This window comes from Desmodus rotundus, chromosome 7, assembly GCF_022682495.2.
Source record: "Desmodus rotundus isolate HL8 chromosome 7, HLdesRot8A.1, whole genome shotgun sequence".
NCBI lineage: Eukaryota > Metazoa > Chordata > Mammalia > Chiroptera > Phyllostomidae > Desmodus > Desmodus rotundus.
The window spans coordinates 98,304,931-98,331,235 of NC_071393.1; the positions used below are offsets into that span (position 1 = coordinate 98,304,931).

At 38.4% G+C, this 26,305-nt stretch overlaps 1 protein-coding gene and 1 pseudogene across 3 annotated transcripts in view; both read right to left on the reverse strand.

The window, feature by feature from the left end:
- Positions 1-26,305, reverse strand: part of SOS2 (SOS Ras/Rho guanine nucleotide exchange factor 2) — a 109,720-nt gene that overhangs the window by 75,170 nt on the left and 8,245 nt on the right. The gene's annotated exons all lie outside the window — the stretch shown is intronic.
- On the reverse strand, positions 4,226-5,471 carry LOC112310994 (NKAP-like protein; annotated as a pseudogene).

The following is a 26,305-nucleotide window of genomic DNA, read 5'->3' on the forward strand; positions in this document are numbered from 1 at the left end:
ACCACGTAGCTTTGCTGAGCTCTTTGTTGTTAGATATCACCTTTTTTTTTTTGCCCTTTAATAACTTTTTATTTTTCAATTATAGTTGATATACAATATTATATTAGTTTCAGATGTACAATTCTGCAATTATACATTTATATAACTTGAGAAGTGATCACCCTGATAAAACTACTACCCATCTGACACCATACATAGTTACTACAATATTATTGACTATATTCCCTATGCTGTACTTTATTATCCCCAGGACTATTTTTTACCACCAATTTATACTTCTTAATTCCTTCACCTTTTTCTCCCATTCCCCCAACTGTCCTCCAATTTGGCCCTGTCAAAAGTTTGTCTGTATCTAGAGTCTGTTTCTAGCCTGCTTATTCATTTATTTTGTTTTTTAGATTCCATATATAAGTGAAATCATATGGCATTTTTCTTTCTCTGTCTGACTTATTTCACTGCACAATATCCTCTAGGTCCATCCATGTTGTTGCAAATGGCAAGATTTCATTCCTTTTTTATATGGCTGAATCATATTTCATTGTATATATGTATCACTTCTCTATCCATTCATCTAATGAGGGACACTTAGGTTGCTTCCATGTTTTGTCTGAGTTTCTTTGGATAAATACCAAGAAGTGGAATTGCTGGGTCTTTCGTTGTCTCTTATTATAATCTTTGCTTTAAAGTCTATTTTTCTGCCATTTGTATTGCACCCCTAGTTTTGTACTGTTTTGTTTCATTTCCATTTTCATGAGATACCTTTTCCTATCCCTTTACTTTCCGTCTGTGTGTCTTTTGATCTGAAGTGAGTCTCTTGTAGGCAGCATATGTAACGTCTTGTTTTGTCCATTCAGCTACCCTATGTCTGACTGGAGCATTTAATCCATTTACATTTAAAGGAATTGTTCATAGGCATATAGTTATTGTCAATTGTTATTCATATTTTTATCTTTTTTCTTCTTCTTCTTAAAAAAGACCCTTTAACATTTCTTGTAATACTGGTTCGACGGATGAACTCCTTTAGCTTTTTCTGGTCTGGGAAGCTCTTTATCTGTCCTTTGATTCTAAATGATAGCTTTGCTGGGTAGAGTAATCCTGGCTATAAGTCTTTACTTTTCATCACTTTGAATATTTCGTGCCAATCCGTTCTAACCTGTAAAGTTTCTGTTAAGAAATAAGCTGACAGTCTTATGGGAACACCATTGTAAGTAACTAACTGCTTTTAATATTCTTTGTTTTTAATCTTTGGCATTTTAATGATGATGTGTCTTTGACATGGACCCTCTTTGGGTTCATCTTGTTTGGGACTCTCTGTGCTTCTTACATTAATATGTCCATTTCCTTCACCAGGTTAGGGAATTTTTCAGTCATTATTTTTTCAAAGAAGTTTTCAATTCCTTACACTCTCCTCTTGTTCTGGCACTCCCATGATGCAAATGTTAGTATGCTTGAATTGTCCCAGAGACTCCTTAAATTATTCTAATTTTTAAAATTCTCTTTTCTTTTTGCTATTCTGATTGTTTTATGTTTTCTTATTTTCCAAATTGATGATATGACCCTCTGTTGTGTCTACGCTACTGTTGACTCCCTACACTATGTTCTTCATTTCTATCTGGTTCTATTTTATGTTCTATCTCCATTTTTAAGTTTCCTATCTCTTTGTTGAGGTTCTCATTAAATCTATCTACTCTTCCCCTAAGTATATTGAGCATCCTTGTAACAGTGTTTTGAACTCTACATCTGTTAGATTGCTTGTCTCCATTTTATTTAGTATTTTTCTGAAGTTGTGTTCTGTTCTTTCATTTGGAACATGTTTGTCTCATTTTGGCTGCCTGCCTATGTTTGTTTCTATGTATTAGGTACAGCTGCTACATATCCCAGTCTTGCTAGAGTAGCCTTATGTAGTAGGTGCCCTGTATGGCCCAGTGGAACAGCCTCCCCAGTCACCAAAGCTGTAGGGCTGTGCGCACCCTCCTGTTGTTCTAGTTGAGCCTTGAATGCTGTGGCGTGTCAATGGGAGGGATTAACCCACAGGCCAATTGGCTGTATGTCCTGGCTGCAATTACTGAGAAGGAACTGCTTTGCAAGGCCATCCTCATGGAGCAGCAATGAGTTCATCCCTTGAGTATGTCCCTCATGGAGGTGGTTGGGTAATGCTCTGATGTGGTCTGAAGTTGTCCACCCAATCTGCTGGCTCTGGGTCCTCCAGGGAGGTGCAGGCCAAGATCAGCCACTGACTGTTGCCTGCCTAGGGGCCTGCCTGGGGCCACCCAGTATGAGGTACAAAGGGATTCAGATGGCCACTACTTGTGCTGGGCATGGAGATGCCCAGGAGAGGACAAGCTGAGAAATGAGGCTGACTGTTGCTAGAGCTGGGTGGGGAGCCACTTAGCAAGAGGTATGAGGCACACTGTGGCCAGATGCTGCTTGTTTGGGGTTTGTAAACCTTTGAGAGATTTCAGGAAAGTCCAAAGCATGAGCCAAAACAGGTCATTCATATAGGAAAGCCACTAAAAACAGCTTCATGTGGATGGGGTCTCAGGGAATTGCTGGGTGAACAGTGTTAGCCAGGTTGATGGAGATTCACATATGGTGCCTGCCTGCTGGCTCTGTTTGGGAAGGGTTCAGAGAAGAACAATGACCTCTGCCAGCCCTTCTGGCTTAGGAGAAAGCTGCCTCTCCAACTCTCACCCCAAAGCCAGACAATTCAGTTCCTCCCCACAAGTCCCTGGTGCCTTTTAAATTGTTGTCCCAGTGCTGGAGCTTAGCGAGAGTAAGTCCTAAGAGGCACACCTGGTATTCCAACAGCCTTTATCTCACTCAGCCACAATCCCCACTGGTTTTCACAACCAGAAGTTATGGGGACTTCTCTTCCCAGCACTGGAATCCTAGGCTGTGTAAGAGGCCTGGTGTGTGGTTGGGATTTCTTGTTCCTCAGGGAGGACCTGTGTAGCACAGCTATCCCTCCTGATTTTTAACCACCACATGTAGGTATGGGACCAGCCCATTCTACATCTCTGGCCCTCGTACCAGTCTCTTCTTTATATCCTTAGTTATAGAGCTTCCGTTTAACTAGATTTCAGGCAGTTCTGAATAATAGTTATTTTGAAGTTTAGTTGTAATTGTGATGTGGTTGCAGTAGGATGTGAGTACCCCATTTAGCTACTCTACTATCTTGACCGGAGGCCTATTGTTAAATTTCTTAAAGTTAGAACCTAGTTTTGTCCTAAAAAATAATCCAGTCAAACTGGATATGAAGAATAATATGGTAAAACATAGTGGCTAGTGTATAGTAGATGTCATGTAAGTATCTGTTTTTAAGAATAATTGAGAAAAGTACTACTGTAACCTTATGCCATGGTAGTAGAAGGATACAAGTGCCATTGACATAAAAATTAATCAAAAATTTAAAGTCTTATATTACTTAAAAACTCATTAAGTAATTAAAAACCTTCCCAAAAGAAAATAGCATGATATTGACCACTGCATCTAAATTTTCAAAATTTATCATAAAATTTCTCATTATAGCCTCTTATATTTTCTAAGTCTATAATATCTTTAGTGATGCCCCTTCTTTCATTCCTAATATTTGTGTGTTCATTCTTTTTCTTGATAAGTCTCTCAGAGATTTAGCAACTGTATTTTATTAAACTTTTCAAGAACAAACTTTTGGCTCTGTTGATCCTCTCTATTTTATGTTTATTGTATATTTCATTTATATCTGCTTCATCTTCATATTTTCTTCTGCTTTCTATTTATTTTTTCTAACTTCTTGAGACAGATACTTCATCAGTATTTTCAACCTTTCTTTTTTTATATGTATATTTTCTTTAAGAATTACTTTTGTAAAAAAAACACACAGAATTTGATATGGAATATTTTGTAGTCACCCATTTTAAAAAGTTTCTAATTTCCAGTATGGTTTCTTCTTTGACCTTTAAAATTTACAAGCATTCTTCTTAATTTCTAAACATATGGGATTTTAATTATTTTATTTTTTCATAGCTCCAATGTTTATTCTGCAACAATACGCTTGTATGTACAAAGAACTCATGGACAGATATAGAAGACACCAAAATAGATTTCTTTGGCGAGAAGATCAGGGACTTGGGTGAACGACTCACATTTTACTGACTCTCCTGTAGTGTTTAAGTATTTTTAAAACCATGTGCATATGTTAAAAATGAAAAATAAATGGCTAAAGAGATATCAAAAAGCAGCTTCTTCTTGTAGGACTTACTAACATAGTAGGTACAGTATGCCATAAAGCATTTTAATACTACTTTGGTCATATAAAACTGTTGTTCAAAGTCCTTCTGTAGAACAAAAGTCTTTATTTGTCATCTTTCCCTTTTGTCTTTCTGTACACCATCTCTTGGAAAGTGGCCAGAATGTTATTCTCTCTCTTCTCTCTTCTTGGTTAAAGGATGCAAAGACTCTCCTCTCATCTGCACTGCAGATCTGGTTCTCTTTATGTAGTCATACAGCCTCCATTCTGTGATGCCTGTTACCACTCATAGCATACCCTGAGCATTCAAATGTAGCAATCTCTTCACTCATCAGCCCAATTTCACCTCTTCCTGGGATATGCTTTCCAGTTTTTACATACCCAGCCAAAGCTGCAGCTTCACCTGGGAGCAGAACATGGCCATAGCTCAGAGGTTTCTCACCTTGAGAGGTCTGTATTATAGGTGCTTCTGGCCCTGTTAGATCCATGGTATCTGCAATCTCTGAGTGCTCAATCCAGATACCTTTTGGCAATTCCCCTTCAGAATCCTTATACCTTGAGTCACTGGGCTCTTTTTTAGTTTTCTTATTCTTTTTTTCTTGACCCCCCCCCCTCCCCTAATCCCCTGTTTCTTTTTCTTCTCTTTGTTCTTGGCTCTTTTTGGCTTCCTGCTTCCCATCAACAGAGCTAAAATCAGTGTCAAAGTCTGAATTACTATCACTATTATCATAATATTTGCTATATTTCCTATTAGACTTTTCCTCTTTTTCTTTTTGTTTTGTTTTTTGAACAACTGGTCTTTTTCCTTTTTTCTTTGGAGCTGGAATCTCAACTGCTGGTCTTCTGAGTGTTTTATCTCATCTTCAAATGAGTTGTGTTCATCAGATCCCAGCTCTCAGGATACTCTGGAGACAGCCCCCACATCTCAGGAACTGTTGAGTCCCTAATCCTTTCCTCTCTTTCAGCCTCCTCTGTTGGTAGCTCTCCTTCTACATCTCCTAGTCTTCCACCCACTGCTGGTCGGCTGCATAGTGGTGGTAATGATAGCACTATCCACCACAGAAGATAGAATAAGATGAGAAGGCGTAGCTGCAGAGCCAGGGGCTAGTGATGAGGACACTCTGCAGACCCAGAACAACTACTGGGATAAGATGCATGGGCCCACACCATGGGAGCCTCAGGTCCTTGCAGCTGGAAAGTAACACAACAGCTGCTCCTCAGAGAGCAGTATCGTCATCGCCATCTCGGGGAGTCTGGGGTATCCTCAGAATAGCAGAACCTGGGCACTGGTGGCATCATATAATGGATTTTTAAAAGTTACCTTTTAACCTTTCCCAGTGTGGCTCAGTTGGTTGGAGCTTGACCATAAATGGAAAGGATGACTCCTGGCCAGGGCACTGGCAGATATTGCAGGTTGGGTCCCAGGTCCGGTGCATACAAAAGGCAACCAATCTATGCTTCTCTCCTTCTCTCTCTCTCCCTCCCTTCCCCTCTCTCTAAAATCAATAAGCATGATCTTCTGTGAGGCTTAAAAAGTTACCTTTTTAAAAATTGATTTCTAGAATTATATCACTGTGGTCAGAAAAGATACTTTCTTATTTTGATTTTTAGTATGTGAAATTTGTTAACTTGCTTTTATAGCTCAGTATATGGCCCTAATTAGTTTATTAAGGAAGAAGTGCAATAATGTTCAGCAAACTTTCCCAGAGAACAGAAAAAGAACAAGACAGACTTCCCAACTTATTTTGAAGCCAGCCTTGATATAAAAACTCAAAATTAAAAACAAAAATTATAGGCCATTATTTTTACTCATGAACCTAAAAAACAAAAGCCAAAACACAGTATCAGCTAACTAAATTCCATAATATATATTTTTTAAGAATTATATAACATGACTAAGTTAGGTTCATCCCAGGAATGTAAACTTGGTTTAATGTTAGAAAATTAAACAAAGTAATTTACCTTGTTAACATAATAAAAGAAAAAATAATATGCTGATCTCGATAGATGCACAAAAAGCATCTAAAAAATTCAACATTTTTTCATAGTAAAACCTCTTAATGAACTAACTTAATCTGATAAAGTCTATCTACAAAAAAAGGTGTAATAGTTAATGGTAAAACATTGAGGACTTTCCTTTTTAGATCAGGAAAAATAATTGTATCATTTCTATTCCACATTATACTGGAGATCTTAGCTAATGCAGTATAGCAAGACAAAGAAATAAAAATTAGAAACAAATTTATAGATGATTTGATTGCCCACTGTTAATTTTATGTGTCAACTTCTAGGCCAGAGAGTTCCCAGATATTTGGTTAAACATTTTTTCTGTGTGTATCTGTAAGGGTATTTCTAGGTTAGATTAACATTTGAATGGCAGGGGGAATAGAACTAGGGGGGGAAATTGATTGATTCTGTTTATGTGGAGACACCAGACTAATATATCCATGAAGGAAAATCAAAATATTATACAGATAAATTACTTGAATTCATAATGAGTGAAACTGTATTCTATGTAACAGCAACACAGTCAGAAAATAAAATTTAAAAATATCATTTATAACAGAATTTTTAAAATGTATCATATACTTTGGAATAAATCTTACAAATGAAGTTTAAGAACCCTAGCAAGAAAATTATAGACTCTGAGAAAAATTAATGACCTAAACAATTGAAATATAACATGTTCATGAATTACTAAACTTAATATTGTAAATATATCAATTCGCCTCAAACTTACCCATAAAGTTAATACAATCACAGTCAAAACCAAACAGATTCTCTTTCTTCTCAACAAGGCATGACAGCAGACTCCCCAGCAGACTCAAAGATGCAGATATTTGTGAAGTCCCTGACTGGCAAGACCATCACCCTTGAGTTTGAGTCCAGTGACACCACTGAGACCATCAAAGCTAAAATCCAAGACAAGGAAGGCATCCAACCTGCCAGCAACATCTGATTTTTGCAGGCAAATAGCAACAGGATGGCTGCATTCTCTCTGACTATAACATTCAGAAAGAGTCCACCCTGCACTTGGTGCTTCATCTGTGGGGTAGCATCATCAAGCCCTCCCTCTGCCAGCTTGCCTGGAAGTACAACTGGGACAAGATGATCTGCCTCAGTTCTAACACAAGGTGTTACGCCCAGCTGCACACTGCTGCTGCACTGTCAACTGTTGCACTCGGTCACACCAACAACCTGCACCCCAAGAAGGTTAAATAAGGGTCCTCCACCACCTCCTCAGGTCAACAGGGCAGCCTTCTGCCTGAACCCCATGACCCTGGGGCCTCAATCAAGTCTCCTTTTTACTGACTGGAAAATAAAAACCCAAACAGGTTATTTTGCTGAAATTGACAAGATAATGTCAAAACTTATATAGAAATGCAAAAGACTAAGAAAATCAGTCACATGTCTTAAACAAGTACAAATATTTCCAGCAATTGTTACTGGGATTTATTACAAAGCTACAGTAATTAATGATGTGATTCTTGTATAAGAATAGACAAGGGGATTCGGAAGATGGCGGCAACATAGGTGGGAGCGGAATCCACTTCCCCTCAGCGCCAGGGAAATACCTAGCTGATCTGAGGAGCAGAGCGAACAGCCAACAGTACTCCAGCATATACGAAGATTAGAGACCAAAGATAGAGGACATTGAAAGATCTGACGGTAAGAACAGTGCTCAAGGACAATAAGGTCCCCCGGACCCGGGAACGCGCGGTACAAGGGCGGCAGAAGCGCCAGCCCTGGCGCAGGGGTGGCTGCAGGAGTCTTGAGAGAGGGCCAGGCTGCGCTGTGAGCAGCCAGGTGCTTGATTGGACCAGGGGAGCTTGAAAAGGAGGAATTTCTCAAAAAGAAAAAGAAAATAGAGACACTCAGGGGCTAGTTAGAGAACTCTCGGTAGTAACCGAGGCCACTGGCGCCCCCCCCCCCCTCCGCCCCTGGACTGCGAGGGGGATAAACAGCACCGGAGTGACGGCGCTCACCTGAGGTCCGGTCGCACGCACGCACGCGCGCAGATTAGCGAACGGGGCCCATACATGAAACCCCGGAGGGGCGCCCACACCTGAAACCTCCGAGATCATTTGGAGCTGAGGCTAGCTGCTCCACCCACAGGCCCAAAACCTCGGAACCGAGTGCCGTGTGATTCAGTCCCAGGGCGGCCCCGCCCACTCGAGAGACTCAAGCCCAGGGCGGCTGGATCGGGCCCCCAAGCAGAGAACCTCAGGCGCAGCGGGTTGCGCGCTCACCAAGCGCAGGGCCGGCTGGGTGCGCGTTTTCCAAACACAAAGCTGCTGGCGAGTGTCCTAACTCCAAGGCGGCTGAACCTGCCGCCTGCGCGCTAGCGTCCCAAGCCCGGGGGCTCGATTGGTCGGCCGGCTGCGCGCTCAGGGCACAAAATACGTCACAAACCCAAAGCGGCTGGATTCCCCTGCTGCGCGCGCACGTGTACCAAGCCGAAGCGGCGGGAGCTGCCGCTTGCGTGTCCCAAGAACAAAGCTGCTGGAGTGGCTGATCAACAGCCTGATTGACTGCCAGGGACCACACCTACAAAACAGCGAAGAGTGTGACCCAGGAAGGGAGAAAAGTGAATCCAATCCTTCCCCACCCCCTCCTGTTGCACAGACAGGACACCAGCAGATATAACCTGACCGGTTTAAAGCCAACAGAAGATTTTTTTTCTTTTTTTTTTTATCTTTTTTCTTTTTTTTCCTTTCCCCCTGAATTCCTTCTTCCTCTCTCCTTTTTTTCTTTTTTTTTCATTCCTTCTTCCTCCCATCCTTTACCATTTTTATGTCTTCTTTCTGCCTTCTTTTATCTATTTCTATGTTTTAATTTTTGTTAAAATTCCTTCTTATCTTGCCTCCGATCTTTCTTTATTCCTTCTTCCCCGCTTCCTTCCTTTCCTCCTTTCCTATTTCCTTTGTCCCTCCTTCCCATCTTTGTTTTGGTTTTTTTGTGTTTTTTTTTTCTTTCTCCCCCCCTTTCTCTTTTTCCCACAGGTGAGACAACAAAACCTGGAGTGCTGAAAAGACGAGTTAGACCGTGTTAAACACATAAACGTCAGCTCAAGACCAGTGAGCACAGGAGAGTAAGGAGACAGCACCACCGAATCCCATTGGCATTCTACCATAGAAGTTCATATCATAAATCCAGGGAGTCAGAACAAAGCAATTTAAGAAGCAGAGGCCAACAAGAAGAGCCTCACAAACAATAGGAAGACAAAGAAACAATTCCCAAATGAAAGGAAAGGAGGAAGTCTCAGAAAGAATACTAACCGAAAAAGAGGCAACTCAACTATCAGATACGGAGTTCAAAGCAATGGTCATCAGGAAGCTCACTGAGCTCTCTGAGCTCAAAGAGAACTACCAGAAACTACAAGGAAACTACAATGAACTCACTGCAAACTATATAAACATGAAAAAGGAAATAGAAAATATCAATAAGAGCCAAGAGGAAATGAAGAATACAATTTCTGAATTGAAGAACACAGTAGAAGGAATGAAAAGCAGACTTGATGAAGCAGAGGATCGGATCAGCGAGCTGGAGGATAAAGTAGAAAAAAACACCCAGAAGAAGCAAGAAAAGGAAAAGAGGCTCAGAAAGAATGAAGAGGCAATAAGGGAAATGCAGGACAACATGAAACGTAACAATATCCGTATAATAGGAATACCAGAAGGAGAAGAAGAAGAGCAAGGGATAGAAAACCTGTTTGAAAAAGTAATGATGGAAAATTTCCCTAATCTGAGGAGAGAAAAAATCACCCAAATCCAGGAATCACAGAGAGTCCCAAGCAAGAGGAATCCAAAGAGACCCACCGCAAGACACATCATAATTAAAATGGCAAATTTCCAAGACAAAGAGAGGATCTTAAAGGCAGCAAGGGAGAAAAAGGAAGTAACATACAAGGGAGCCCCAATAAGGTTAGCAACTGACTTCTCAATGGAAACGCTCCAAGCCAGAAGAGAATGGCAAAAAATATTCCAAGTACTGAGAACCAGAGGCCTGCAACCAAGACTACTTTACCCAGCAAGGCTCTCAATTAAGATAGAAGACCAAATAAAGAGTTTCCCAGACAAAAGAAGTCTAAAAGAATACAGCTCCACCAAACCAGTTCTGCAAGAGATGCTAAAGGGACTGCTTTAAGGAAAGGAAGGAAAAGAGAAAGACAGAGGAACACAGGTAGGAAATAATGGCAATGAATAACTACCTATCGATAATAACCTTAAACGTAAATGGATTAAATGCTCCAATCAAAAGACATAGAACAGCTGAATGGATAAGAAAACATGACCCACACATATGCTGCCTACAAGAAACCCATCTCAGGACAAAAGACTTACACAGACTGAAAGTGAAGGGCTGGAAACAAATTTTCCAAGCAAACGGACAGGAAAAAAAAGCAGGGGTAGCAATACTCATATCAGACAAAATAGACTTCCAAAGAAGGGCCATAAAGAGAGATCCAGAAGGTCACTTCATAATACTCAAAGGAAGAATCCACCAAGAAGACATAAACATTATAAATATATATGCACCCAACATAGGAGCACCCAAATACATAAAGAAAATCTTGGAGGACTTCAAGAAAGATATTGACAGCAACACAATTATAGTAGGGGATTTTAACACCCCACTATCAAAAATGGACAGGTCTTCCAAACAAAAGATCAACAATGATATTGTGTCACTTAACAATACCCTAGAGAAAATGGACTTAACTGATATATACAGAGCTTTTCATCCCAAAGAAGCAAAATACACATTCTTTTCAAGTGTCCATGGAACTTTTTCAAAGATAGACCACATGATAGGACACAAAGCAAGCCTCAACAAATTCAAGAAAATTGAAATCATATCAAGCATCTTCTCTGACCACAAGGGAATGAAACTAGAAACCAACCCCAAGGGTAAAAACCCAAAACACTCAAAAACATGGAGACTGAATAGCATGCTATTGAACAATGAATGGGTCAAGAACGAGATTAGGGAAGAAATCAAAAACTTCCTGGAAACAAATGAAAACGAACTCACAACAACCCAAAACCTATGGGACACAGCAAAGGCAGTCCTGAGAGGGAAGTTCATAGCAATACAGGCCTACCTTAAGAAGTTAGAAACAGTTCAAACAAACAACCTAACCCTATGCCTACAAGAACTGGAGGAACAACAACAAAGACACCCCAGAGCAAAGAGAAGGAAGGAAATAACCAAGATCAGAGCAGAACTAAATGACATAGAGACTAAAAGCACAATTGTAAGGATCAATGAATCCAGAAGCTGGTTCTTTGAAAAGATAAACAAAATCGACAAGCCTTTAAGTAGGCTTACCAAGAAGAAAAGAGAGAGGATCCAAATAAACAGAATTAGAAATAAAAGTGGAGAGATTACAACTGACACCACAGAAATACAAAGGATCGTAAGAAATTACTATGAAGACCTGTATGCTAAGAAATTTGAAAACCTAGATGAAATGGACACATTTCTAGAAAAATATAATCTTCCAAAACTGAATGAAGAAGAAGCAGAAAACCTGAACAGACCAATATCAGCAAAGGAAATTGAAGTAGTCATCAAGAAACTCCCATCACACAAAAGCCCTGGACCAGATGGCTTCACAGGAGATTTCTACAAAGCATTTAAGGAAGAACTAACCCCTATCCTTCACAGACTATTCGAAAAAATCCAAACTGATGGAAGACTCCCAAACTCTTTTTATGAAGCCAACATCATCCCAATCCCAAAACCAGATAAAGACACAATGAAGAAAGAAAACTTCAGGTCAATATCGCTGATGAACATAGACGCTAAAATTCTCAACAAAATATTAGCAAACTGCATCCAGCAATATATTAAAAAGATCATCCACCATGACCAAGTGGGATTCATCCCAGGGATGCAAGGATGGTACAATATTCGCAAATCAATAAACATAATACATCACATCAACAACAGCAAAGACAAAAATCACATGATCATATCAATAGATGCAGAAAAAGCGTTCGATCAGATACAGCATCCATTTCTGATAAAAACACTCAGCAAAGTGGGAATAAAGGGAGCAGTCCTCAACATAATTAAGGCCATATATGAGAGACCTACAGCCAACATCACACTCAATGGACAAAAACTTAGAGCTTTCCCACTAAGATCAGGAACTAGACAAGGATGCCCTCTCTCACCACTCCTATTCAACATAGTATTGGAAGTCCTAGCCACAGCAATCAGACAAGAAAAAGCAATAAAAGGCATCCAAATTGGAAAGGAGGAAATGAAACTGTCACTGTTTGCAGATGACATGATAGTGTACATGGAAAACCCTATAGACTCCACTCAAAAACTACTCGACCTAATAAATGAATTTGGCAAAATAGCTGGATACAGAGTCAATACCCAGAAATCAAAGGCATTCCTGTACACCAACAACGAAACTGCAGAAACAGAAATCAGGAAAAAAATCCCATTCGATATAGCAACAAGAAAAATAAAGTACCTAGGAATAAACCTAACCAAGGAGGTAAAAGACCTGTACTCAGAAAACTACACAACACTAAAGAAAGAAATTAAGGAAGATACAAACAAATGGAAGCATGTACCATGTTCATGGATTGGAAGAATTAACATCATCAAAATGGCCATACTACCCAAAGCAATTTATAGATTCAATGCAATCCCTATTAGAGTACCCATGACATATTTCACAGATATAGAACAAACATTGCAGAAATTCATATGGAACCATAAACGACCTCGAATAGCAGCAGCAATTTTGAGAAAGAAGAACAAAGCAGGAGGGATCACAATACCTGATATCAAACTGTATTACAAGGCCACTGTAATCAAAACAGCCTGGTACTGGCATAAAAACAGGCACATAAACCAATGGAACAGAATAGAGAGCCCAGAAATAAACTCAAACCTATACGATCAATTAATATTTGACAAAGGAGGCAGGAGCATAAAATGGAGCAAAAACAGTCTCTTCAACAGATGGTGTTGGGAGATCTGGACAGCTACGTGCAAAAAAATGAAACTCGATCACCAACTTACACCATACACGAAAATAAACTCAAGATGGATAAAAGACTTAAATATAAGTCGTAACACCATAAAAGTCCTTGAGGAAAACATTGGCAGGAAAATCTCAGACATTCCACGCAGCAACATCCTCACAGACACATCCCCTAAAGCAAGGGACATAAAGGAAAGAATAAACAAATGGGACCTCATCAAAATAAAAAGCTTCTGCAGGGCTAAAGAAAACAGCACCAAATTACAAAGAGAACCAACAGTATGGGAAAACATATTTGCCAATGATACCTCAGACAAGGGCCTGATCTCCAAAATATATAAAGAACTCACACGACTCCACTCCAGGACGACAAACAACCCAATTAAAAAATGGGCAAAGGACTTGAACAGACACTTGTCCAAGGAAGACATACAGAGGGCCCAGAGACATATGAAAAGATGCTCAGCATCACTAGCCATCAGAGAGATGCAAATTAAAACCACAATGAGGTATCATCTCACACCAGTCAGAATGGCCAACATAAACAAATCCACAAACAAATGTTGGAGAGGATGTGGAGAAAAGGGAACCCTCGTGCACTGTTGGTGGGAATGCAGACTGGTGAGGCCACTGTGGAAAACAGTATGGAATTTCCTCAGAAAACTAAAAATGGAACTGCCCTTTGACCCAGTAATTCCGCTGCTGGGATTATACCCTAAGAACACTGAAACACCAATCCAAAAGAATCTGTGCACCCCAATGTTTATAGCAGCACAATTTACAATGGCCAAGTACTGGAAGCAACCTAAGTGCCCATCAGCAAACGAGTGGATCCAAAAACTATGGTATATTCACACAATGGAATTCTACGCAGCAGAGAGAAAGAAGGAGCTTATACCCTTTGCAACAGCATGGATGAAACTGGAGAGCATTATGTTAAGTGAAATAAGCCAGGAAGTGAGGGACAAATACCATATGATCTCACCTTTAACTGGAACATAAGCAATAGAAGGAAAAAGCAAACAAAATATAACCAGAGTCATTGAAGTTAAGAACAATCTAACAATAGCCAGGGCGGGGGTGGGGGGGTGGGGGCGGGGACAGTGGGTAGAGGGGATTACAGGAACTACTATAAAGGACACATGGACAAAACCAAGGGGGAGGGTGGAGAAGGGGGAGGGAGGTGGGTTCAGCTGGGGTGGGGTGGAGGGATGGGGAGAAAAGGCATACAACTGTAATTGAATAACAATAAAAAAAAATAAATAAATAAAAAAATTAAAAAAAGAATAGACAAACAGCCCTGGCTGGTGTGGCTCAGTTGAGTGGAGTATCCTCCCATAAACCAAAGGGTCATGGGTTGGATTCCCCATCAAGGATAATGCAGGGGGCAACTAAATCAAGTTTCTCTCACATCAATGTTTCTCTCCCTCTCTCTTCTGCCCTTCCCCTCTAAGAATGTCTCAGGTGAGGATAAATAATAATAAAAATAATAATAGATAAACAAATGGAACAGAAGGGAGAGTAGAGAAGTCCACAGTTATTACAACAAAGGTGGCACTACAGAACACTTGTGGGGAGGCATGTTGTGGGAAGGTGGAGGAAGTGAATGAATAGTAAACAACTGGATACCCACATGGAGAAGAATGAACCTCAACACTTATTCACACTTTACATAAAAATCAATTCTAGCTGGGTTTTGGATCTATTAAAAATAGATTTACTAAAGTCCTTATGATATAAAACAAGATAATATTGAAGGACTTTTGGACAAGATGGAGGTGTAGATAGCTAAACATTGCCTCCTCACACAACAAAAAGAAAGACAACAACAAATTAAAAAAACAAAAAATAACCAGAACTGCCAGAAAATTGAACTGTATGGAACTCCGACAACAAAGGAGTTACAGAAAAAAACATTCACCCAGACTGGTAGGAGTGGCAGAGACGGGCAGCCAGGGCGGAGAGGACTCAAGGCAAAGCAAGGCAGCAGCTGGCGGATCAGGTGGTCCTACATTTGTGTGCGGATAAACCAGGAGGAACAAGTGGGCTGTGAGACAGACCACTTCACCCAGAGTCCCAGCATGGGGAAATAAAGCCTCAAAACCTCTGGCTGTAAAAACCTATAGGGGTTGCAGCAGTGGGAGAAACTCCCAGCCTCACAGGAGATTTCATTGGAGAGACCCACACGGTCCTAGAACATATACAAACTCACCCACCCAGGAATTAGCATGAGAAGGGCCCAATTTGCTTGTGGGTAGTGGGGGAAGGGAGGGAAAGTGGGCCCAGAGCCGACCAAGTGGCATTGTTTCCTCTGGGACCCCTCTCCCACATACAGGACCACAACACAGCAACATGAACTGCCCCACCCTGGCAAACACCTAAGGCTCTGCCCTTTACAACATCACAGGGGTACTAAGACTACAAAATATGGCCCAAATGAAAGAACAGATCAAAACTCCAAAAATAGAACTAAGTGATGACGAGACAGCCAACCTATCAGATGCAGAGTTCAAAACACTGGTAATCAGGACGCTCACAGAATTGGTTGAGTATGGTCACAAAATAGAGGAAGAAGTGAAGGCTATGCAAAGTGAAATAAAGAAAAATATACAGGGAACCAACAGTGAAGGGAAGGAAACTGGGACTCAAATCAATGATTTAGAGTAGACAGAAGAAATAAACTGGAAGAGAATGAAGAATCAAGAATTCAAAAAAAATGAGGAGAGGCTTAGGAACCTCCAGGACAACTTTAAACATTCCAACATCCAAATCATAGGGGCACCAGAAGGAGAAGAGGAAGAGCAAGAAACTGAAAACTCGTTTGGAAACACAATGAAGGAGAACTGCCCCAATCTGGAAAAGGAAATAGACTTCCAGGAAGTCCAGGAAACTCAGAGTCCCAAAGAAGTTGGACCCAAGAAAGCACACACCAAGCCACATCATACTTACATTACAAGATTAAAGACAGGGAGAGAATCTTAAAAGCAGCAAAAGAAAAGGAGACAGTTACCTACAAAGGAGTTCCCATAAGACTGTCAGCTGATTTCTCAAAAGAAACCTTGCAGGCAAGAAGAGGCTAGAAAGGAGTATTCAAAGTCATGAAAAGCAAAGAGCTACATCCGAGATTACTCTATCCAGCAAAGCAATCATTTAGAATGGGAGGGCAGATAAAGTGCTTCTCAGATAAGGTCAAGTTAAAAGAGTTCATCATCACCAAGCCCTTATTATATGAAATGTTAAAGGGACTTATCTAAGAAAAATAAGATCAAAAATACAAACAGTAAAATGACAACAAACTCACAACTATCAACAACTCAACCTAAAAAAAACAAAAACAAAAACAAACTAGGCAAACAACTAGAACAGGAACAGGATCACCAAAATGGAGATCATAGGAGAGTTATCAGTGGCGAGGGGGAGAGGGGAGAATGGGGAGAAAGGTACAGGGAATAAGAAGCATAAATGGTAGGTACAAAATAGACAGGAGGAGGTTAAGAATACTATGGGAAATAGAGAAGCCAAAGAACTTTTATGTACGACCCATGGACATGAACTAAAGTTAGGGGAATGGTGGTGGGGGATGGTACAGGGAGGAAAGGAATAAAGAGGAGAAAAAAATGGGACAACTGTAATAGCATAATCAAGAAAATATATTTAAAAAAACAAAAGAAAATCAAGGTGTGATGTTATGAATAAGTTAAGTCACAAGGGCTCTCCTAGTCCCCAGCTCAATGAATTAAATTAAATTGTTAGAACCCCAGAGACAAGGAGAATATCCTACAAGGTTAGGATAAAGGGAGAAAATGGGTCATATACAAAGAAGCAGATATTAGAATAGCACCAGATTTCAACAGTAACACTAGAAGCTAGATGGCAATGATTTCCAACATAGATGCTAACAAGTCAACTGTTACAGTAAAATGAACACATGCTTAGACAAAACAAGTTCACAAATTTTATCCCGTGTATGCTCTCTCATCAAGCTTGTATAGTTTGTTTCACACTAAAACAAGAGTATAAATCAAGACAGAGAAAAATATGGGGTAAGGGAAACAAAGGAACCAATATAGTGAAAGGCCAAAGGAACACCCAGGATGCAGTGAAGAGAAATCACGAGAGCTGTGTAACAGGCAAAAAGGTCACCAGTCCAAATTGAAGCAGATCACAAGGCTCTTGGAGGAAATGCCTCAAGAAGATGAAATTGATAAGAGTATATGATGGTTCTAAAAATCTTGAGAGGATATCTAAATAACTGGTAGAGAGTTTGAGTTGAATTAATAAGTACATAGAAAACTACACAAACAAGAAAACAATACAATTATTAACTCCAGTAAAAACCAAAGGTTAGGTAGGAAAAAAAGTGGTTTAATTAAAAAATAGTACCTGCAGTCATAATAATGTAAACTTTGAATACTGATCCAACCAAAATTAAGGTGTGACCATGGGGTGAGGGGGAAGGCAGGAAGCATATATGTATGGTTGGAAAAAGCAATGTATATGTGTATTAGAGAATATTAAATCCTTACCTTCCATGCTGGGAAGTCAACAAATAATGCATACAACAGAAAAACCAAGAAGTAGTGATGTAAGCACTTTTTGTCCTTACTGATATGGAATACTGAAACAAATACTGTGAAAAATAAAAAGATTATAGAAAGCAGAAAATTTTATGAATAGGGAGAAGGTACTTTTTTCATAACAAGCCTTATGAACCTAGTTATCTTTTTATATGCATAAATAATTTTGACAAAATACAAACTAATTTATAAAAAACAATTTAAAATAAGGAAGTGGGAAAGAGGACGAACACATGAAACTTGAGACAATAAGTAAAGACTATTTTTTTAAGAAGTCTGGATAAGAAGAATTTAAGTAAGGCAGTTAGAAATTCATATAGAACCAACATCCAAAAAGTCAGGCTTTATAATATGTTTTCTTATAAATTCAAAATAGATATGGGGGAGAGAAATATTTCCTCTTACACCTTGAACATTAACATGACAAGAGAAAACAACTATACTTATGATATATTTCTATTAGATTAACACAATAAAAATCTTTCCTTTTTTATATAAAATCAAAGGGCTATTTCTTCTAACATCCTTCCATAAGAGCCAAGGGCCCTACTCAGTGATGACGTGCATGAGAATTAAGATAATGTCTAACTGGTCTGGCAAAGATGGAGGCATAATTAGATATGCTTCACTTCCTCACACAACCAAAGAAGGATAACAACCAATTTAAAAACAAAAAACAACCAGAACTGCCAGAAAATTGAACTGTATGAAAGTCCAACGACCAAGGAGTTAAAGAAGAAATATTCATCCAGACTAGTAGGAGGGGCTGAGACAGGCAGCCGCAGAGGAGAGAATGCGCAGCAAAGCAGTAGCTAGTGGACCCGGCAGTTAACATTCGTGTTCGGATAAACCAGGAGGAACAAATGGGTAGTGAGACTGACCACTCAACCCAGGGTTCCAGTGTCAGGAGGTTAGCCTCAAAACCTCTGGCTATAAAAACCTGTGGGGGTTGCAGTGGTGGGAGAAACTGCCAGTCTCACAGAAGAGTCTGTTGGAAGGGCCCACAGGGTCCTAGAATGTACACAAGCCCACCCACCGGGAATCAACACCAGGGCAGCACTTCAAAGGGCACAATTTGTTTATGGGTAGCAGGGGAAGTGAGTGAAAGTGGGCAAGGGCCAAGCAAGCAGTATTGTTCCCTCTCTGATCCTGCCCTTCACATACAGTGCCACAACACAGCTAAGTGGATTGCCCCGCCCTGGTGAATTCTTAAGGCTCCGCTCCTTGCAACATAACAGGAGTGCCCAGGAAAAGAAATATGGCCGAAATTAAAGCACAGATCAAGACACCAGAAAAAGAACTAAGTGACAAGGAGACAGACCACCTATCAATGCAGAGTTGAAAACACTGGTAATCAGGATGCTCACAGAAATGATTGAATACAGCTGCAAAATAAGGGAAGCAATGAAGGCTATACAAAGGGAAATAAAGAAAAATATACAGGAAGCCAATGGTAAAGGGAAGGAAATTGGGACTTAAATCAATGATATGGAAAAAAAAGGAAAAAAATAAACATTCACCATAACAGAATGAAGAAACAAGAATTCAAAAAATGAGGAGAGGCTTAGGAACCTCTGGGACATCTCCAAAAGTGCCAACATCTGAATCACAGAAGAGCCAGAAGAAGAAGAAGAAGAACAAGAAATTGAAAACTTACTTGAAAAAATAATGAAAGAAAACTTTCCCAATCTGGTGAAGGAAACAGACTTCCAGGAAGTCCAGGAAGCACAGAGAGTCCCAAACAAGTTGGACCCAAAGAGGAACACACCACGACACATGATAATGAAAATGTCAAAGGTTAAAGATAAGGAAAGAATCTTAAAAGCAGCAAGAGAAAAGGAGACAGTTACCTACAAAGGAGTTCCCATAAGAGTATCAGCTCATTTCTCAAAAGAAACCTTACAGGCAAGAAGGGGCTGGAAAGAAGTATTCAAAGTGATAAAAAGCAAGGACCTATATCCAAGATTACTCTAACCAGCAAAACTATCATTTAGAATGGAAGGACAGATAAAGTGCTTCCCAGGTAAGGTAAAGCTAAAGAAATTCATCATCACCAAGCCATTATTATATGAAAGGTTAAAGAGACTTATTTAAGAAAAAGAAGATCAAAACTATGAACAATAAAATGACAACAAACTCAGGACTCTCAACAACTGAATCTAAAAAACAAAGTAAGCAAACGACTAGAACCGGTACAGAATCATATAGAGAGAGGTCATTTGGAGATTATCAGCTGGGAGGGGGAAGGGGAAGGATGGGGGGAAAGGTACAGGCATTAAGAAGCAAAATTGGTAGATACAAATTAGACAGGGGGAGGTTAATAACAGTATAGGAAATGGAAAAGCCAAAGAACTTATATGCACAACCCATGGATATGAACTAAGGGGGGGCAGGAATGCTGGGAGAATGGAGGTACTAGGCAGAGGGCAATCAACAGGAGGAAAAAAAATGGGACAACTGTAATAGCATAATCAATAAAATATACTCTAAAAAATTAAGTAAAAAAACCCCCCATAATTTCTAATAGGGATGGATTTTTTTTCCTCTGTGATTATGATTTTAGTAAATAACCTGTTAAGGAACCTCAACATTGAACATTAAAGTTTCATATGCTAAACTTCTTAAAATAATTGCAAATATGAAAATTCATAAAAACATATATAGAATGTTAAAATCTTACCCATAAGTACTAATAGGACATCAAGATGACAATAAAATATAATCATACTTTGCACCTTGACAGTATTGACTATCTCAGCACCTTCAGATACAGTAAACATAAAACTGCCACATTAGAACAAGCTCACCTATCGTAATTTTCTGGACTAGTCAGAAAAAGAGCAATTAAAATAATTTTCAGTCTTTAATACTAGATTAACAAGTCAGACCTGTATTTTAGTTACATCATGTTTTCAAATTGCCAGAGGTATTTCCTTACACATACACTGTTAACAAAATAGTCATACCATAGGCCCAGGCATAGGCACATAAAAAAGCATTAAACTTTAAATTATTTTTCCCCAAAGAAACTTTAGATTTGACAAATTTCAAAATATTATTTTCTATTTCATATTTTTAAGTTCTTGATATTTATAATCAAATAAAAATTCCTGCCAGTTTATTTGTTTAATCAACTAACATTTGAGTTTCTGGCACAACGTAGAAATAAATCCCTTTGGCTACACAGTGTGGCATTTATTTATGCCAAAGTCTCCATTCCATTGCCAAGATTTCTGCACGGCTGCAAATGTTAAGAATACTGGAAGTTTTGTTTGATATGAAAGAGTTAAAATTCAACTTAAAAAGAAAAAAGCAAGGTTTTTAATATAGAAATTGATGGGTTAATCCTAAAATTTGTAGAAAAATACAAAGAACCTAGATTAGCCAGTGTTCTTGAGAAAGGACAAAAAAAGAAAAAAAAAAACAAATTTAATTCTAAAGATATACACTAACAGCTACAAAATATTGCTGATAAAAAATTTAAAAGACCTAACTAAAAAGATATACTTTATAGGTTATTAGACTCAATATTGTTAAGATGCCAATTCCTCTGAAATTATCTATAAATTCAACACAATTCCAAAATTCTAGCAGCTTTTTTGAGAAATTGATGTGTAGATATTTTTTATCGTCAATTCTCCCTTTATTTTTTTAATTTTAATTTTTTATTGTTATTCAATTACAGTTGTGTGCCTTTTCTCCCCAGCCCTCCACCCCACCCCAATATGTAGATTTTTAACTTTGTTATGGGAATACAAAGGTCCTGGAATAACCAAAACAACTCTGAAAAAGAACAAAGCTGGAGAGCTAAAACTAGCTGATTTCAAAATTTTTTATAAAGCTACCATAATCAAAACATTATTGGACTGATGTAAAGATAGGCAGAAAGATAAATGGAACAGAATAGAGAATACAGAAATAAAATCACATATATAGACAAATGATTTTGATAAAGGCTCAAAGGAGAAAGGATAGCCTTTTTAAAGAAATAGTGGTAGAAAAAACAGATATCCATATGCAAAAACATAACATACAAAATTCTCACCATATATAAAAATTAACTCAATATATTATAAATCAAAATGTAAAACCTAGAACTATGAAACTTCTATAAGAAAAAATAGGAGAAATTTTTTGTAATCCTGGATTAACTAAAGATTTCTTAGATATGACACTAAAGGCACAGTCTCTACAAAAGCAAATAGATAAACTCCATAAAAATTTAAAACCTGCTCTTCAAAAATAACATTAAGAAAACAAAAAGTTATAGAAGAAAATCCTTGTAGAGCATATATCTGATAAAGGATTTGTATTCAGACAGATAAAGAACTATCAGAACTCAACAATAAGAAAAATACAGTTTCTGGCCAAGTTGGAGGTATAGGTAGACATGCTTTGCCTCCTCGCACAACCATGAGAAGGATCACAACTAACCTCAAAAGAAAGTACAACCAGAACTGCCAGAAAATCGACCTGTATGAAAGTCCAACATCTAAGGATTTAAAGAAGAAATATTCATCCAGACAGGTAGGAGGGGCAGAGATGGGGAGCTGGGGCAGAGAGGACGTGGTGTGGCAGCAGTAAAATAGGACAACTGTAGTAGCATAATAAAATATACTTTTAAAAAACAACAAAAATGGGCAAAAGATCTGAACCCTTCACCAAAGATAATATATGGATGGTAAATAAGAACATAAATATACTTACATTATTAATCATCTGGCAAATGCAAACTAAAACCACAAGATACCAGTACACATCTATTAGAGTAGTTAAAATTAAATTAAATACGAAGTGTTGGCAAAAGAACTAGAATTCTCACATTGCTGATGGGAATGTAAAATTGTACCACAGTTTGAATGGAAAAGAGTTTGATAGTTAATTAAAACATACACCTACTATCTGAGTCAGCCACTCTCTGGCAATCATTCAAAAGAAAAGGAAACATATGGCCATCCAAATACTTGTATACAAATGTTTACTGCAGCTTCATTTGTAACAGCCAAGATCTGAAAACCTACTGCACATCAACAGGTGAATGGATAAGCAAACAGTAGTATAAATACACAATGGAATACTATAAGCAATAAAAAGGAATGACCTGCTGATATATGTGACAACATGAGTGAATTTGAAAATAATTATGTTGAGTGAAAGGCGCCACAATAGAGTATATACTGGATGATTCCATTATTACACAACTTTAGAAAGTGCAATCTACAGTGATAGAAAGTAAATCAGTGATTGCTTGGAGATGACGAATGGGGAGGAAAAGGAGGGAAAATCACAGAGTCATGAGAAAACTTATGGTGCTTAAGGATATACTCACTGTCTTTATTGTGATGGTTTCACTAATGTATAATACATAAAACGTAAACTGTACATTTTAAATATGTGCAGTTTTTTGTATGTCAATTATATTTCCAATAAAGTTGTTAAAATAATATAAAAATATAATCTAAGGTAGCAGTCTTCTGATCAAGGTATATAATCAAGAATTGAGACCACAGTTGTATACTGTAAATTCACTAAGGTCAGGAATCATTTCTTATAAGGTTTTTTCCTATTTGCCCACCCCTTTTTCGTAACACACAGGTAACCTCGTATCTACTATGTGTGCATAAAGAAAGCACTCTGTAAATACTTGCTAAATAAATAAATTCACAGTAGCAAACAGATTTCTTGGCCTGGCTGAAAACTGGAGACTGGGAAAAATTAAGCACTCCATATATTTGTTTTTACTTCACTAGATATATACCTGGAGACTTAGTTACCTCATAAAACATTATAAATGAGGAGATTCCTATTCCATGTTCCTCCATTCCCACTGTCTATTAATACTCACTTCTCATTTAGATTCAGTGTTCTTAATTAGGTGCTTTCTTGATAGGTTTTCAATGTATCGTAGGTTTATTTAAAATAAATCACAGGCCAGGAATCTCATTCTAATTAGCTTAATATTAAGTGAGGTCTTACCATAAAATAATTAAAACATGTAGAAAAGTCTATCAGCTAAAGCTAAAATTTTTGTCATTAAAATTTTCCTTGATTGGCATGAAATGGCATGTGATCTGCAAGCACCTTCCCATACAAGCAGGCCACTAGCCTATAAAGCCAAGAAAGTTAGATCAATGGTTAGATCAATGGTTCCCAACTTGTTCCAGGGGCAGAACATTTGGAAGTCACAGTGCTCTTAGCAGAACATGAAATATTAAGATACTTATATTTCATCATAGTAAGGAGAGATATGTTAGTATAAATGACTACAAAATTTTAAACTATAGGCCCATGCTTGTAAGAGAAAACAAAAAGTACCATAAGCTGTTTTTCCTGCAAAACCTCTCCATCTCTTGTTCATGTATTCCACTACACACTAGCAAGTAAGCTACAGCAGGGACCACAGACTTCAGAAAAGCTTATGAGAAAAAAATAAAATTAAAAATAAATATTGGCTTTTCCCCCTGTGAACTGGGAAATTATTACTATTATTACTATTAAATATGTTTTATTCAGTCAAAGTTTAAGACTCATTGGGCCAAATATCCACATCCTTTAGCCTGCTATCAAACTACCATGTGTACTCTTTCTTAAAGATCTGCCTGACAAGCTACCTGCACTCAAGGAGTAATGCAGGTTCTCCTTCATAACTGCCCTCCTCCCACTTTACTGAAGAAAGGCAGATGTCTTACTTACCTAAATCTCGCTATGCTGTGTTGCCCTGGGGTGCAATAAAATAAAGAAACAGAAATTCTGGGACACTAAACAAAGAGATAATTATAAATATTTTTCATTTAAGTACCTTGCTTCTTCCATCCCCTAGCCCAGCAATTTTCAACCGTGTGCTGCAAGAGGCATACTGGTGTGCCTAAAGAATTTTTAAAACATGCAATACCTGACTATTTAGTCAGGGGCACTGGCCTCTTTTCCCTTAGACTATCAAATTAAAAAATGACAACAGCCAACACAACAATAACCATCTAGTGTGAATGAATCAAAATTATACCTATTTTTTGTCAAATGGACAAAAACTACAAATATATTTTAGTGTGCTTCAGAATTGCAGTCATTAGTTTGTGTGCCATGAGATTAAAAAGGTTGAACATTTCTGCCCTAGCCTTTTGTTAAAAAAGGCATCCTACAAAGAGGAAAAGCTCATGAGAACAAAAAAAAAGAAAGCATCTTTAAGAAATATTAAAGGCAACATTATCTTATTTCATTCAGGAGGAAAAATTCAAAGCAAGTTTTCATATCTCATCTACCTTTCTATCTTACAATTAGATTTCGGAAGTGAGATGGTGGGCATGTGACACCCACCAAATGAATGTATTAATACATTCATTTGAACTGAAAAATTAAGCCAGACTTTGTCTGAAAGAAGATAAATATGATTAGGCTGGTTGGCTTGACAATTAAAACTGACCCTGACAATTAGGTCATGAGGTGGTTATCTTCCATAAAATGAATATGGTAGGCAGAATTCTAAGGTGGCCCCCAAGCTTTCCACCCCTGGTATATATCTGTCCCCTTGAGTGAGGGCAGCACCTGTGAACACAATGGAATATCACTCCTGTGATCAGGTTACCCTATATTGCAAAGGTGACTAAGGTTCCCTAATCAGTTGATTTTGGTTATTCAAAAGGGAGATTATCCTCAGGGGATGTGACCTAAATCAGGTGAGTCCTTTCAAAAGGGTCTAGAAGTGTGAGACAAGAAACAGCAGCAGATGCATTCCTGTTGACCTGGAAGAAGCAAACTGACAGTTATAGGGAGAGTCAGTCATGTGACAAAAAATTGTGGCAGCCAATAGGAGCTGAGGGCTAAGACATGCAAATATAAGGAAATCAATTCTGCCAATAACCACGTAAGCTTGAAAGAAGACACCAAGCCTCAGATAAGACTGCAACCCCAGCCAAAATCTTGATTTCATCCTTGTGAGACCCCAAGGAGAGAAATCCAGTTGGGCTATGTCTGGGCTTGCAACTTATAGAAACTGTGAGAAAAATAAATGTGGTATATGAAGCCACTAAGTTTTTGATAATTTGTTATGCAGCAAAAGAAAACTAATATAATGAGCTAGATCTATAGCTCCAAGGATTTAATGAAAATATATTTAAAGAATGTGATAAGGTAAAATATATTTTACCAACAAATATTGCCATGACTAAGGTATAGTGAAGTTAATACTGTTTTATTTCCTTGTCTTTCTTAGATATATTGGAAAGTAATATTTATAATTATCAGTCATTTGACAAGTCCTGGAAAAACGAGAAAATGAAAAAGTAACTCTAGCCCTGGCCAGGTGGCTCAGTTGGAGCATTGTCCTGTATGCCAAAAAGGTTGCAGGTTCCATCACCAATTGGGACTGTACAGGAAGCAACCGATTGATGTGTGTTTTTTTTCCTCTCTCCCTTTCTCTCTTTCTAAAATCAATAAATGTATCCACAGGTGAGTATTTAAAAAAGTAGAAAGAAAAAGTGAGTAACTCTA